This window comes from Cebus imitator, unplaced genomic scaffold (genome assembly GCF_001604975.1).
Source record: "Cebus imitator isolate Cc_AM_T3 unplaced genomic scaffold, Cebus_imitator-1.0 Scaffold390, whole genome shotgun sequence".
Lineage (NCBI taxonomy): Eukaryota > Metazoa > Chordata > Mammalia > Primates > Cebidae > Cebus > Cebus imitator.
This window is the reverse complement of record NW_016107705.1, coordinates 2,034,329-2,045,402: the sequence shown is the minus strand read 5'-3', so window position 1 is coordinate 2,045,402 and position 11,074 is coordinate 2,034,329. Positions and strand designations below refer to the sequence as shown.

The window sequence follows — 11,074 nt, the reverse complement described above, 5'->3', positions numbered from 1 at the left end:
AAAAAAAATTTTAAAATGAGCCAGGTATGGTGGTGCCTACCTGTAGTCCCAGCTACTTGGGGCACCAAGGTAGAAGGATGGCTTCAGCCCAGGAGGTTGAGGTGGCGGTGAGCCATGATCACGTCATTGCACTCCAGCTTGGATGACAGAATGAGACTCTATCTCAAAAAGAAAAGGAAAAAGAAGGGAAAGAATTGATACAACTTGCTGCACATTTAAGTGATCTTTTGAGATGCAGATCTGGCCCTGTCACTCTCCCTTAGATCCTTCAGTGGATTACCTTACCCTCAAAATAAAGATTAAATTCCTTAATATGGTCTACTAAGCCCACATGATCCCTGGTCTCTGCTCACATCTTCAGTTGCATCTTGTGCTGTGGTATTTCCACCTCTGTCCTCTAGATCTGAAACACTCTAGCTTTGCTTCAATGACCCTCCTGCTGCCAAATTACAGATTTCTCAAACCCTCCATAAGAGGTCATTCTCAGGTTATATAGATATTCTTTCAGAAATCAAAAATAATCCCAACCATCTGAAACGACCCCTACTCTAGGCCAATGGCATTCCAAAGTTAAGCTGAAAAACTGTTTCAGGCTATGATGGAAGCGGGGCTCAGACATGCCTCATTACATCCTCCTCTTTTTTTGGAATTCAGGAGAAGCCAACCAGTATTAACATCAATACAAACCTAAGGTCTGATACAAAACATTTACCATCTATTCTCTCTGAAACCTGCTACTTGGAAGCTTCATCTACATGATAAAACCTTGGTCTCCATGACCTCTTAACATATCCCAGACATTCCTTTCCATTCATAATAATTCTTTCCACCAACTGCCAATCGGAAAATTTATAAATCTACCTATAACCTGCAAGCCCTCCTACCACCAGCCTCAAATTGTCCCACTCTTCCAGATTGAACCAATGTAAATCTTAAATGCATTGATTGATATATTATGTCTCTCCAAAATGTATAAAAGCAAGCTGTACCCTGACAACCTTGGGCACATGTCATTGGGACCTCCTGAGACCGTGTCTTGGGTGCCTCCTTAAGTTTGGCAAAATAAACTTTCTAAACTTTCTTTGAGACTTGTCTCAGATAGTTTTGAGTTCACACTTTTTAGCAAACATCAAAATTATAGTAATGTAATATTAAGTAATCAACTGTTTAATGTTTATGCTGGCATAATCTGGGTCCTTGATCTCACTATATCACCAGTCCCTCATTCAACACTTTGCACAATATTGTCCCTTATCTGAAATGCCTGGGACCACAAGTGTTTGGGATTTGGGATTTTTTTGGATTTGAGAATACTGGCAGGCCAGCTGAGTGTCCCAAATCCAAAAATCCTAAATGTCAAATGTTCTAATGAACACTTCCTTTGAGTATTATATTTCACAATTTGGAGCACTTTGGATTTTGGATTTTTGGATCATGTCTGCTAAACCTATACATGTGTTGAATTACTGCATAAATTAAGGAATGGAGTAGGAGTGCTTTGGTTGGGGTGGGAACTGGTGATTTTGTTTCAGACAGCTACCTATGACAGTAGCATCTAAATAAGAGTTGGGGTCCAATTAAAGAACCACTGGCCCTGTTCTTTCAGTGTGCTACACAGTGGGATCCTCAGTGTATCCACTAGGGGACGGAGATAAAAATATTAGAACTGTCAATGATGTTTATTTTTACCTCATTTTTAAAAAACATCTGTGTTTGCACATCAAACAGAAGTACACATATATAATTCATAAATAAATTTAAAAATCCATATATTGGGGAATGACTGCTCAAAAATCTTTTATTGACAGGGGTAGGATAAAAGATATTTAAAAATCATTGCCATGAGTCAGAGTTTTCACTATTATTATGCATCCAAATCAGCAAAGACCTATAGTTCTGCTTGACCCCAAACGCACAGAATTAAAATTCCATGCATTTAGGGCAATAGCAGATTCAAAATGCTGATCAAATGATTATGATGAAAGCCTTTGCTAAAGAACTACAGCAATAAACAACAGTCAGGCCCAGTGGCTCATGCCCCTGTAATCCCAGCACCTAGGGAAGCCAAGGGAGGAGGGTCACTTGAGGCCAGGAGTTCAAAATCAGTCTGGGAAAAATAGAGAGTAGTGAAACCCCCATCTCTACAGAAAATTTTAAAATTCGTTGGGAATGGTGGTGTGTACCTTCAGTCTCAGCTACCAAGAGGCTGAGGTGAGAGGATCAAGCTTGAGCCCAAGAGTTCAAGGCTGCAGTGAGCTATGATCACACCACTGCACTCCAGCCTAAGTGAAATAGCAAGACCCTGTCTCAAAGATAGACAGATAAATAGACAGATACCTAGATAGACAGACAGATTTTTTTAAAGGAAACTTTGCTGATTTGCCAGGCTTAGAAGCCATTGTATCAGAGGCATTCAAACCAGAGTGGCTCCTTCATAAATAGGGACTTGGTAAAATAAAGCTGAGACCTACTGGGCTACATTCCCAGGAGGTTAGATGGCCTCAGTCACAGAATGAGATAGGAGGTCGGCACAAGATACAGGTCACAAAGACCTTGCTGATAAAACAGAATACAGTAAAGACACCAGCCAAAACCCACTAAATCCAAAATAGTGATGGAAGTGACCTCTCTGGTCATCCTTTCTGCTCATTATATGCGACTTATAATACATTAGCATGCTAAAGACACTCCTGCCAATGCCATGACAGCTTACAAATGCCAGGCAGTGTCTGTAAGTTACCCTATATGGTCTAAAGTAGAGATAAACTCTCAGTTCTGGGAACTGCCTGCCCCTTTCTTGGAACACTCATGAATAATCCACCCCTTGTTTAGTACATGATGAAGAAATAACTATAAGTATACTTAGTCGAACAGTCCATCCTGCTGCTCTGTCTGTGGAGTAGCCATTCTTTTATTCCTTTGCTTTCTTAATAAACTTACTTTCACTTTACAGGCTCACACCGAATTCTTTCTTGTGCGAGGTCCATGAACACTCTCTTGGGGTTGGGATCAGGACGTCTTTCCAGTAACCATTATAGTAGAGCCAGAACTCCACTGAATGAACTTTGCTGGTTATAGTCTCTTTAAGAACAGGAATTGGCTGAGCGCTGTGGCTCACACCTGTAATCCTGCCAGCACTTTGGGAGACTGAGGCAGGTGGATCACTTGAGCCCAGGAGTTTGAGACCAGCCTGTGCAACAAAGTGGGGACTACTGTCTCTACAAAACAGTTCAAAAATGAGCCAGACATGACGGCATGCACCTGCAGTCCTAGCTACTCGGGAGGCTGCGGTGGGAGGATCATTTGAGCCTGGGAGGTAGAGACTGCAGTAAGCCATGATCACACCACTGCACTCCAGTATGGGCAACAAAGCGAGACCCTGTCTCAAAAAAAAAAAAAAAGAACAGTTATCATCCCTATCCCCATCCCTATCTTCCAAAAATTTTGGACAGGGAAATTTCTAAAACATCCCAAATCCAAACATTTCAAAAGCCTAAAAGCAAGACAACTTGAATAACGGCACTTTTACGGGATACACACTATAGGGCAGGCAGGCAAGGACCCACTGTCTCTTCATGACTGCAGCACCCTGCCATAGCTATAACCAGCCTCCAGCAAGACCTGGGTATTCTCAGACATTATTTACCAGACATTTTGGAGATGTTCAATTGAATGATATTAGAAAGCATACATATTTTTCTCTGACATATGCACTCAAGTTAAAAATGTCTTTGCATAGGAGATTCGAGAAATATGAGCCTCTAGTCCAGAGACTTAAGAAGAGTGTGGGCATAACTACTGACCTATTAACATCACACAGAGGCATCATCACTTTGGCACTGGTTTACAAACTCACCAGCAAGATAATCTATTCCTCCTCCAAACTCCATGGCACCTCTAGCATGAAATGCACTGCACTTCTTCATTGTTGTTCATCTGTCACCTCTATTAGGCTGGGAGCTCCTTGACATCAGGATAGGCAGCCTGCTCATCTCAAAGAACCCAGCAGAACTCGTAAGGGGCTATTCTTTTTGTTTTTGTTTTTGAGACAGAGTCTTGCTCTGTTGTCCAGGCTGGAGTGCAATGGAGCAATCTCAGTTCATGGCAATCTCCACCTCCTGGGTTCAAGTGATTCTCCTGCCTCAGCCTCTGGAGTAGCTGGGATTACAGGTGCAAGCCATTTGTGCCAGCTAATTTTTGTATTTCTTTTAGTAAAGACGGGGTTTTGCCATGTTGGCCAGGCTGTTCTTGAACTCCTGACTTCAGGTGATCCACCCACTTTGGCCTCCCAAAGTGCCGGGATTACAGGCATGAGCCACTGTGCCTGGCTAATTTTTGTTTGTTTGTTTTTAGTAGAGACAGGGTTTCACCACGTTGGCCAGGCTGATCTTGAACTCCTGACCTCAGGTGATCCGCCCACCTCAGCCTCCCAAAGTGCTGGGATTACAGGCCTGATCAGGACTATTCTTTTTTAAGGTAATGGCACTCTTTCCCTCTCTCCTTACCGGACTATTCCACCAAACACCTCCCACGGACACAAACCATGAAGGATATCAAGTATTTTAAACTTTGCTAATCAACTCTTTAAAATAATAGTCCATTTTAGAACTCAAACAAATATTTACTATACCATTTATTGATCCCAAGTTGGGCTTTCCTCCCCTTAAAGAAGTTCAATGAACTACAAGAATATATGGGTTAAAAAAAAAATTAACCCAAAGACTCCCAGTGACCTTTGCTCGCTAACACAGCATCTCTTAATCAAGCTCTAAAGGATGTGAAGAGCTCCTGGCCTGAGGCACAGTGCTGTGCAGTAATTTACTTCTTCATTGCACCAGGCCCATAGCTCATTGCCCACAGCATCCAGGGGTAAACTTTGAACAAAAGATTGCTTACACTTTCATAACTTCAAAAATTACATCACACATGCATGTCCAGTGTTAACATACAACAACTGATCACATGTACTGTTTACAGAAGTTGTTGAAAACTTGCTCTGCTTTCTCCCTGTTGGCCTTACAATCCCTGTTTCTAATTTCCTTCCATCCTCAGGTCATAAAACTTTATACCCGGTGGCCTGGCACAAAAGTTTCTTTTCTTGTTTCCCTAATATCCTTAAAGCAGGCATTGCAGCCCACTGCACTTCTTGCTTCTGTATAATCTGGAACCCTGTGAGTCCTAAGTTTTACTGTGCATAAGAATGATCCACAAAGCAAACTGGGGACTCCAATGCAAGGGTACCACAAACTACACTTTGATCTATGGTGTGACATATGTCGCAGCCAGATTGCCCTCGCATACACAAACTATACATTGAGACCCTCTGCACACTTAGTTGTTATATACATTATTCATAATTCACAAGTGAACACAATTGTGCATTATTAAAAATTCACCATTCATTCATTCATTCATGTCAAGGTGGTGTCTTTCACTTCTTAAACTCCCATCCTTTTCCTATACCCATGACTTAACATCTTTGAGAATGAGTGAGTTTCTAAATGTTTGAGTTAATAGAAACATTCTTTTTCCAAGTAAAAGAGACCATTTCCTCAGTAACCCTTCCCAGAACTACCCACCTTACCACTCTTACCGCTACTGATTTAAAAAAAAAAAAAAAAAATAGGTAGTCCCAACTAAACCAGGCAAGCTGAAGCCCATGGCTCCTGGACACAAATGATGACAGCTGTGGCTAAACTCCTAGGCAAGGCTCTTTAATAGTCTATTTAGCCGGCAGGCCACTAAATCTTGAAAGCAAAGTAGCAACATTGAAAAAGAAAGGGCTGGGCTGTGAAATGCAAATTCAAAGCAAGCAGCAGAGTATTAATAGTTAAGCTTCTTTCTCTGAATAAAATACAGAGCTCGAGAGGCAGGCCCTACAAAAGCAAGAGCAGAACTTGAGGAGTTCTCTCAGGAACAGAGTAAGCACTCAGAGAGCACATCATTTTATGCACCTCCAACAGCCAATTCATAAACTCTGACTTAATCATTTTATCTTCAAAAAACAGAGTCAGCACAAAACTAAAATCCATTCCCAGTCTCATTTTCCCATTGCCCCTGCATTCATTCAAGGTGTCTTTTCTTACCTACATGACTACCATATCCCTCTAATTGCTACACCACCAATCTGATTGCCTCCCTCGCCTCTCCACTTCACTACCCACGCCAGTCCATTCTCTACGTTGCCCCCAGAGCTTTTTCTTTTTAATCCAACCTTATAATCTGATCTCATCATGCTTTTGCTTGAAATCCTTCCAAGGAGGCCCATCCCCAGAAAAATAAAGCCCAAACTCAATAGCATGAATGGCCTACGAGGCCTTTCACGATTTGGCTGCCCTACTACCTTTCCAACTTCATTCTCTGTCATTTCTTCACCACATCTCATGTTAAACCCACACCATTTGCACATCCCTGAACAGAGGGCACTCAGGCTTGTATTTCTGCATATTTCACTTCTGCTGGTGGTATGCTTTTCCTATATCTTCTTCTATACCAGGTAACAGAGTATTTTTAAAGACAAGTCAATTCAAATCTCACCTTAGCTGGGTGCACTGGCTCACGCCTGTAATCCCAGCACTTTGGGAGGCTGAGGTGAGTGAATTGCTTGAGTCAAGGAGTTCAAGACCAGCCTGAGTAAACGACAAAACTCTGTCTGTACAAAATATACCAAAAATTAGCCAAGTGTGCATGGTAGTGCATCTCTGTAGCCCCAGCTACCCAGAAGGCTGAGGTGGGAGGATCACTTGAGCCCAGGAGTTTGAGGCTGTTGTGAGCCGTGATCACACCACTGCACTCCAGTCTAGGTGACACAGTGAGACCCTGTCTCAAAAAAAAAAAAAAAAAAACCCACCTTATTCATTCATGCTTCTCTGATTCCCCAAGCAGTAGCACCTACTCTCTCCTTCATGCTTCTATTGTAGTTTGTGTCCATCTCAACATAACAACACTTATCAGGCTCTGCTGTCATTATTTGCTACCTGTTTCTCTCCTCAATCAGACTGAGAGCTTCTTGGAAGCAGAGACCTTGTCTTTGTATATCTGATTTCTAAGAATGCATACTGAGTAAATGAATAAAAGAAAAAATGAATGAAGCAATTAGTATGTATGCCTTGAATGGTACTAAATTTAGGCTCATGCCAATCAATGTGCAAAAGTTGAGAAAATAAAGAAGGGAAAACCAAGTAGGTATAGAAAAGAAAACTATGCTCATCAGAATAGAAGAGGACAGGCTGGGCGTGGTGGCGCACACCTGTAATCCCAATCACCTGAGGTCAATAGTTTGAGACGAGCCAGGCCAATACAGTGAAACCCCATCTCTACTAAAAATACAAAATTAGCCGGGCGTGGTGGCACATACCTGTAATCCCAGCTACTGGGGAGGCTGACGCAGGAAAATCATTTGAACCCGGGAGGTGAAGGTTGCAGTGAGTCGAGATCATGCCACTGCACTCCAGCCTGGGTTGGACAGAGTGAGACTCCATCTCAAAAAAAAAAAAAGACAAAAAACAACAAAAAAAAAACAGAATAGAAGAGGATAGCTAAAAACTATAGCGGCCAAGCCAGTCTGACTTCAACGGAGACTAATGGAGAGACCACAATGAGCCCCATTAAGAGAAGAACTGAATTCAAAATCAGTTCGAAAGGTTCAATGCTGGGTCACAAGATCAGGAAAAAGCAGAGACAGAAAGACCTTAGGAGTGTTCCAAGAACTAGCACCGGACCAGCTGCGAGTCAGAGAGAGTTCACCACGTGGGAACAATGCAGCCAGTAATGTGGGTTGGTGGCACCATGACAGCATCTAGTCAGGACAATGACAGCCCCAGGGGTAACACTGATGAGTTCCTGCTTCAAAAAAAGTCACCATAACTCCCTTAGTCCTGATACCGAGAACTACACAGGATTGTTCCCTGCCTCTCCCCAGCCTCATAACTTGATCTTAAAGGTATTATCGCCAATTAAAGTCATCCCAACTTCCATCGGGTACTTACACTAAGGTGATTTCTGTATATTATATTATGGAATCACCACAACAATCCAGTGACGTAGGTATTATTAAATATTATTATCCCCATTTAAGACATTAGAGAAATGAAGCGTACGAAGATTCAGAGAAAGCACCGAAGATTAATATGCCCAAGATTTCACATTAAGTAAACGGAAGGCAGGATTCAAATCTACCCCTATCTGAATCTAAATTTCATTCTCTTTCTAGTGCATCATTCTCCTCTCTAGGCCTTTATAGAGGAAATACAGATCCAAATGAAATATCAAAATCTCCGGATGGGATGACAGGCATGATTAAGAAACCCAGTCACCAAGACCAAGCACTAAGACATGGATTAGAAAAAAAATAAAATGCCAAGAGCCATAGCCTGAAAAGTGAAGGGAAGAAAATCTGGGAGAGCTAGAGTGGCCTCCACATGCAAACACACCCTGCAGACAGGAACAGGCTTGATGGGAACAGCAAACTCCCAAACTGATTGGTTGTAACTTTCCTACTAGTTGAAAAATCAGGAAAAGCCTTTTATGCTTAACTCTCTAGACAAGCGCATAAGACTCAAGGGTGGTGACTTCAGGAACCAAAATGCTGACAGGTGAGAGCTGGCAGAACAAGAGGTGGTTGAGTTGATGAGAGCTGAGGTTCAGAGAAAAGAGAGAGCGAGCGAGAAACACAGAGGAGAGACAGCTGTAATCTAGGAGAACCAACGGAAGCTGGAGAGAAGCAGAAAGAAAAGCCAGGCTGGTTCAGGAGGCAGCTCCGGCACCTCTGACCCCACTGCCCACCCCCAGGAGGCAGCATGAAATATGCCAGAGGTCAACAACTTTTTTTTTAGAAGGAGTCTCACTCTGTCACCCCGGCTGGAGTATAGTGGCGCAATCTCAGCTCACTGCAACTTCTGCCTCCTGCATTCAAGCAATTCTCCTGCCTCAGCCTCCCAAGTAGCTGGGAATATAGGTGCCTACCACCACAGGCGGCCAATTTTTGTATTTTCAGTAGAGACAGGGTTTCAGCATGTCGGCCAGGCTGGCTTCAAATTCCTGACCTCAGGTGATCTGCCAGCCACTGCCTCCCAAAGTGCTCGGATTACAGGAGTGAGCCACCACACCTGGCCCGGAGGTCAACAACTTCTGCCCTAGATCAGAAGTGTACTGACTTTGCTCAGACGTTATAAATCAAAGGCCCTCTCAAACCTGCGAATGAATTATGTATTCCAGCCTAGAAGTAAAGCCAGTCCCAGTTTAAACTTTTTGCCTTTCTGTACTCCCAGTTCTTATTCCTTTGCTGGGCCTATGACACATGCTAGGCCTGCCATTCTACACCTGAAGCCTAATCCCAATTTTTCCTATTGTTTCCCATACACTCCATGCAGCTTAGAGTAGGCTAAAAGCTGCTCAACTGTCTAAGACTTAATCCCTCAGAGTAACACAGCAGAGTAGCACACTCTTTGAACATACAGCTGTTCCGGACCCTATTAAAGAAGAGACTATACTTCCTTAATTACATTCTGTTCTACAGCCACCTTTAAAATAACTAATGATCACGTTCAACCAGTATCATTGGCAACAGCCAATGGGCACAGTGATCTAGAAATGGTCTAACCAAGTTGTTTGGGCTGTAGACCATGGCATTCCTTAGAGCAAAATAGCCAAGGAGTCCATTAATATTTTACTTGACTTATGTCACCATGGAAACCCCTGGCGTAATGAATGCCTTTGGGGAATGGTTTGACTCAACCAAAAACATCAAAAATCTCTGTCCCCTAGGTAAAGGATTCCTACTCTGTGTGTGTCTGTGTGTGCACACACGCAAGCTCGAGAGACTTTGGGCATTCTTTGAAGTCATTGGAGGGGCACAGAGCTAAACCCATTCAGCCTTGGCCTCCAGGACTAACAGAACGCAAGGTATCCTTGAAAAATCAAAAAAATACAGGCATAAGAAAACACATAAACATGGGCTTAGAGATTTAAATACACACTCACACACACACCGCACACCGGCCCTAGAAAGCACACAGAAGGAATATACACCCTGAGATATGCAGTCATCATTCTAAAATAAACTCAGGAATACAGAAGGACACGGGCATGTCCTTTCAGAGATTCACAATTCTAGGCCTTAAATAGGAGAATGAAGAGGGAAGAGGGAAAGACGAGAAGGCGGGGGAGGAGGGGGGGAAGGAGGAGAGGGGGAGAGGGGAGAAGGAGTAGGAAGGGGGAGGAGGAAGGGGAAAGAGGAGGAGAAGGAGTGCGAAGAGGAGGATGGAAGAGGAGGAGGAGGAGACGACACTCTATTACATAGGAGGAGACATCACAGAGGAGAAATTAACACTGAGGCCTTGGCCAAGCGGTGGCTCACGCCTGTAATTCCAGCACTTTGGGAAGCCAAGGTGGGCGGATCACCTGAGGTCAGGAGTTTCCAGACCAGCCTGGAGAACATGGCAAAATCTCGTCTCTACTAAAAATATAAAAATTAGCCAGGCATGGTGGCATGCGCCTGTAATCCCAGCTATTTGGGAGGCTGAGGCATGAGAATCGCTTGAACCCAGAGGCGGAGGTTGCAATGAGCAGGGATCGCGCCACTGCACTCCAGCCTGGGCGACAGAGCGAGACTCCATCTCAGACAAAAAAACAACAACGAAGAAAAACACAAAAACCACTGAGGCCTGAAGATAAAGACACACGTACACCCACAAATGTCAGACTTCCAGAGGCACGGCCCAGCCAAAAGACAAACACACAGAGAGGGCTGCGGACGGACAGGCCGGGTCCAGAGTCAGGCTCAGGTGAACAAGACCCGAAGAAACAAACACCAGGGAGATTTCGGAGGCGTCCGAGGACACCGCGGAGCCCGGCTGCTGCCCCGGCCTCAGTGCGCGCCCCTGCCCGGGTCACCCCGCCCGCGCCCGACCTGCGCCCGCGCACCGCGCCCTCGGGGCTCCCGTGGACAGCCCGCGGCCTGGCCCGTGCGCCCGGGCTCCCCTCCCCGCCGGCCGGGCACTTCCCAGCTCTGACGCGGGAGCTTCTTTCACACCAATGGGGCTCGCGCGCGGAGGGGCCCTGCCCCTCCTCCGGG

At 44.3% G+C, this 11,074-nt stretch overlaps 1 protein-coding gene across 1 annotated transcript in view; it reads right to left on the bottom strand.

The window, feature by feature from the left end:
• LOC108289072 (wiskott-Aldrich syndrome protein homolog 1-like) overlaps window positions 1–11,074 on the bottom strand; it is a 30,177-nt gene that overhangs the window by 15,443 nt on the left and 3,660 nt on the right. The window lies entirely within an intron of this gene.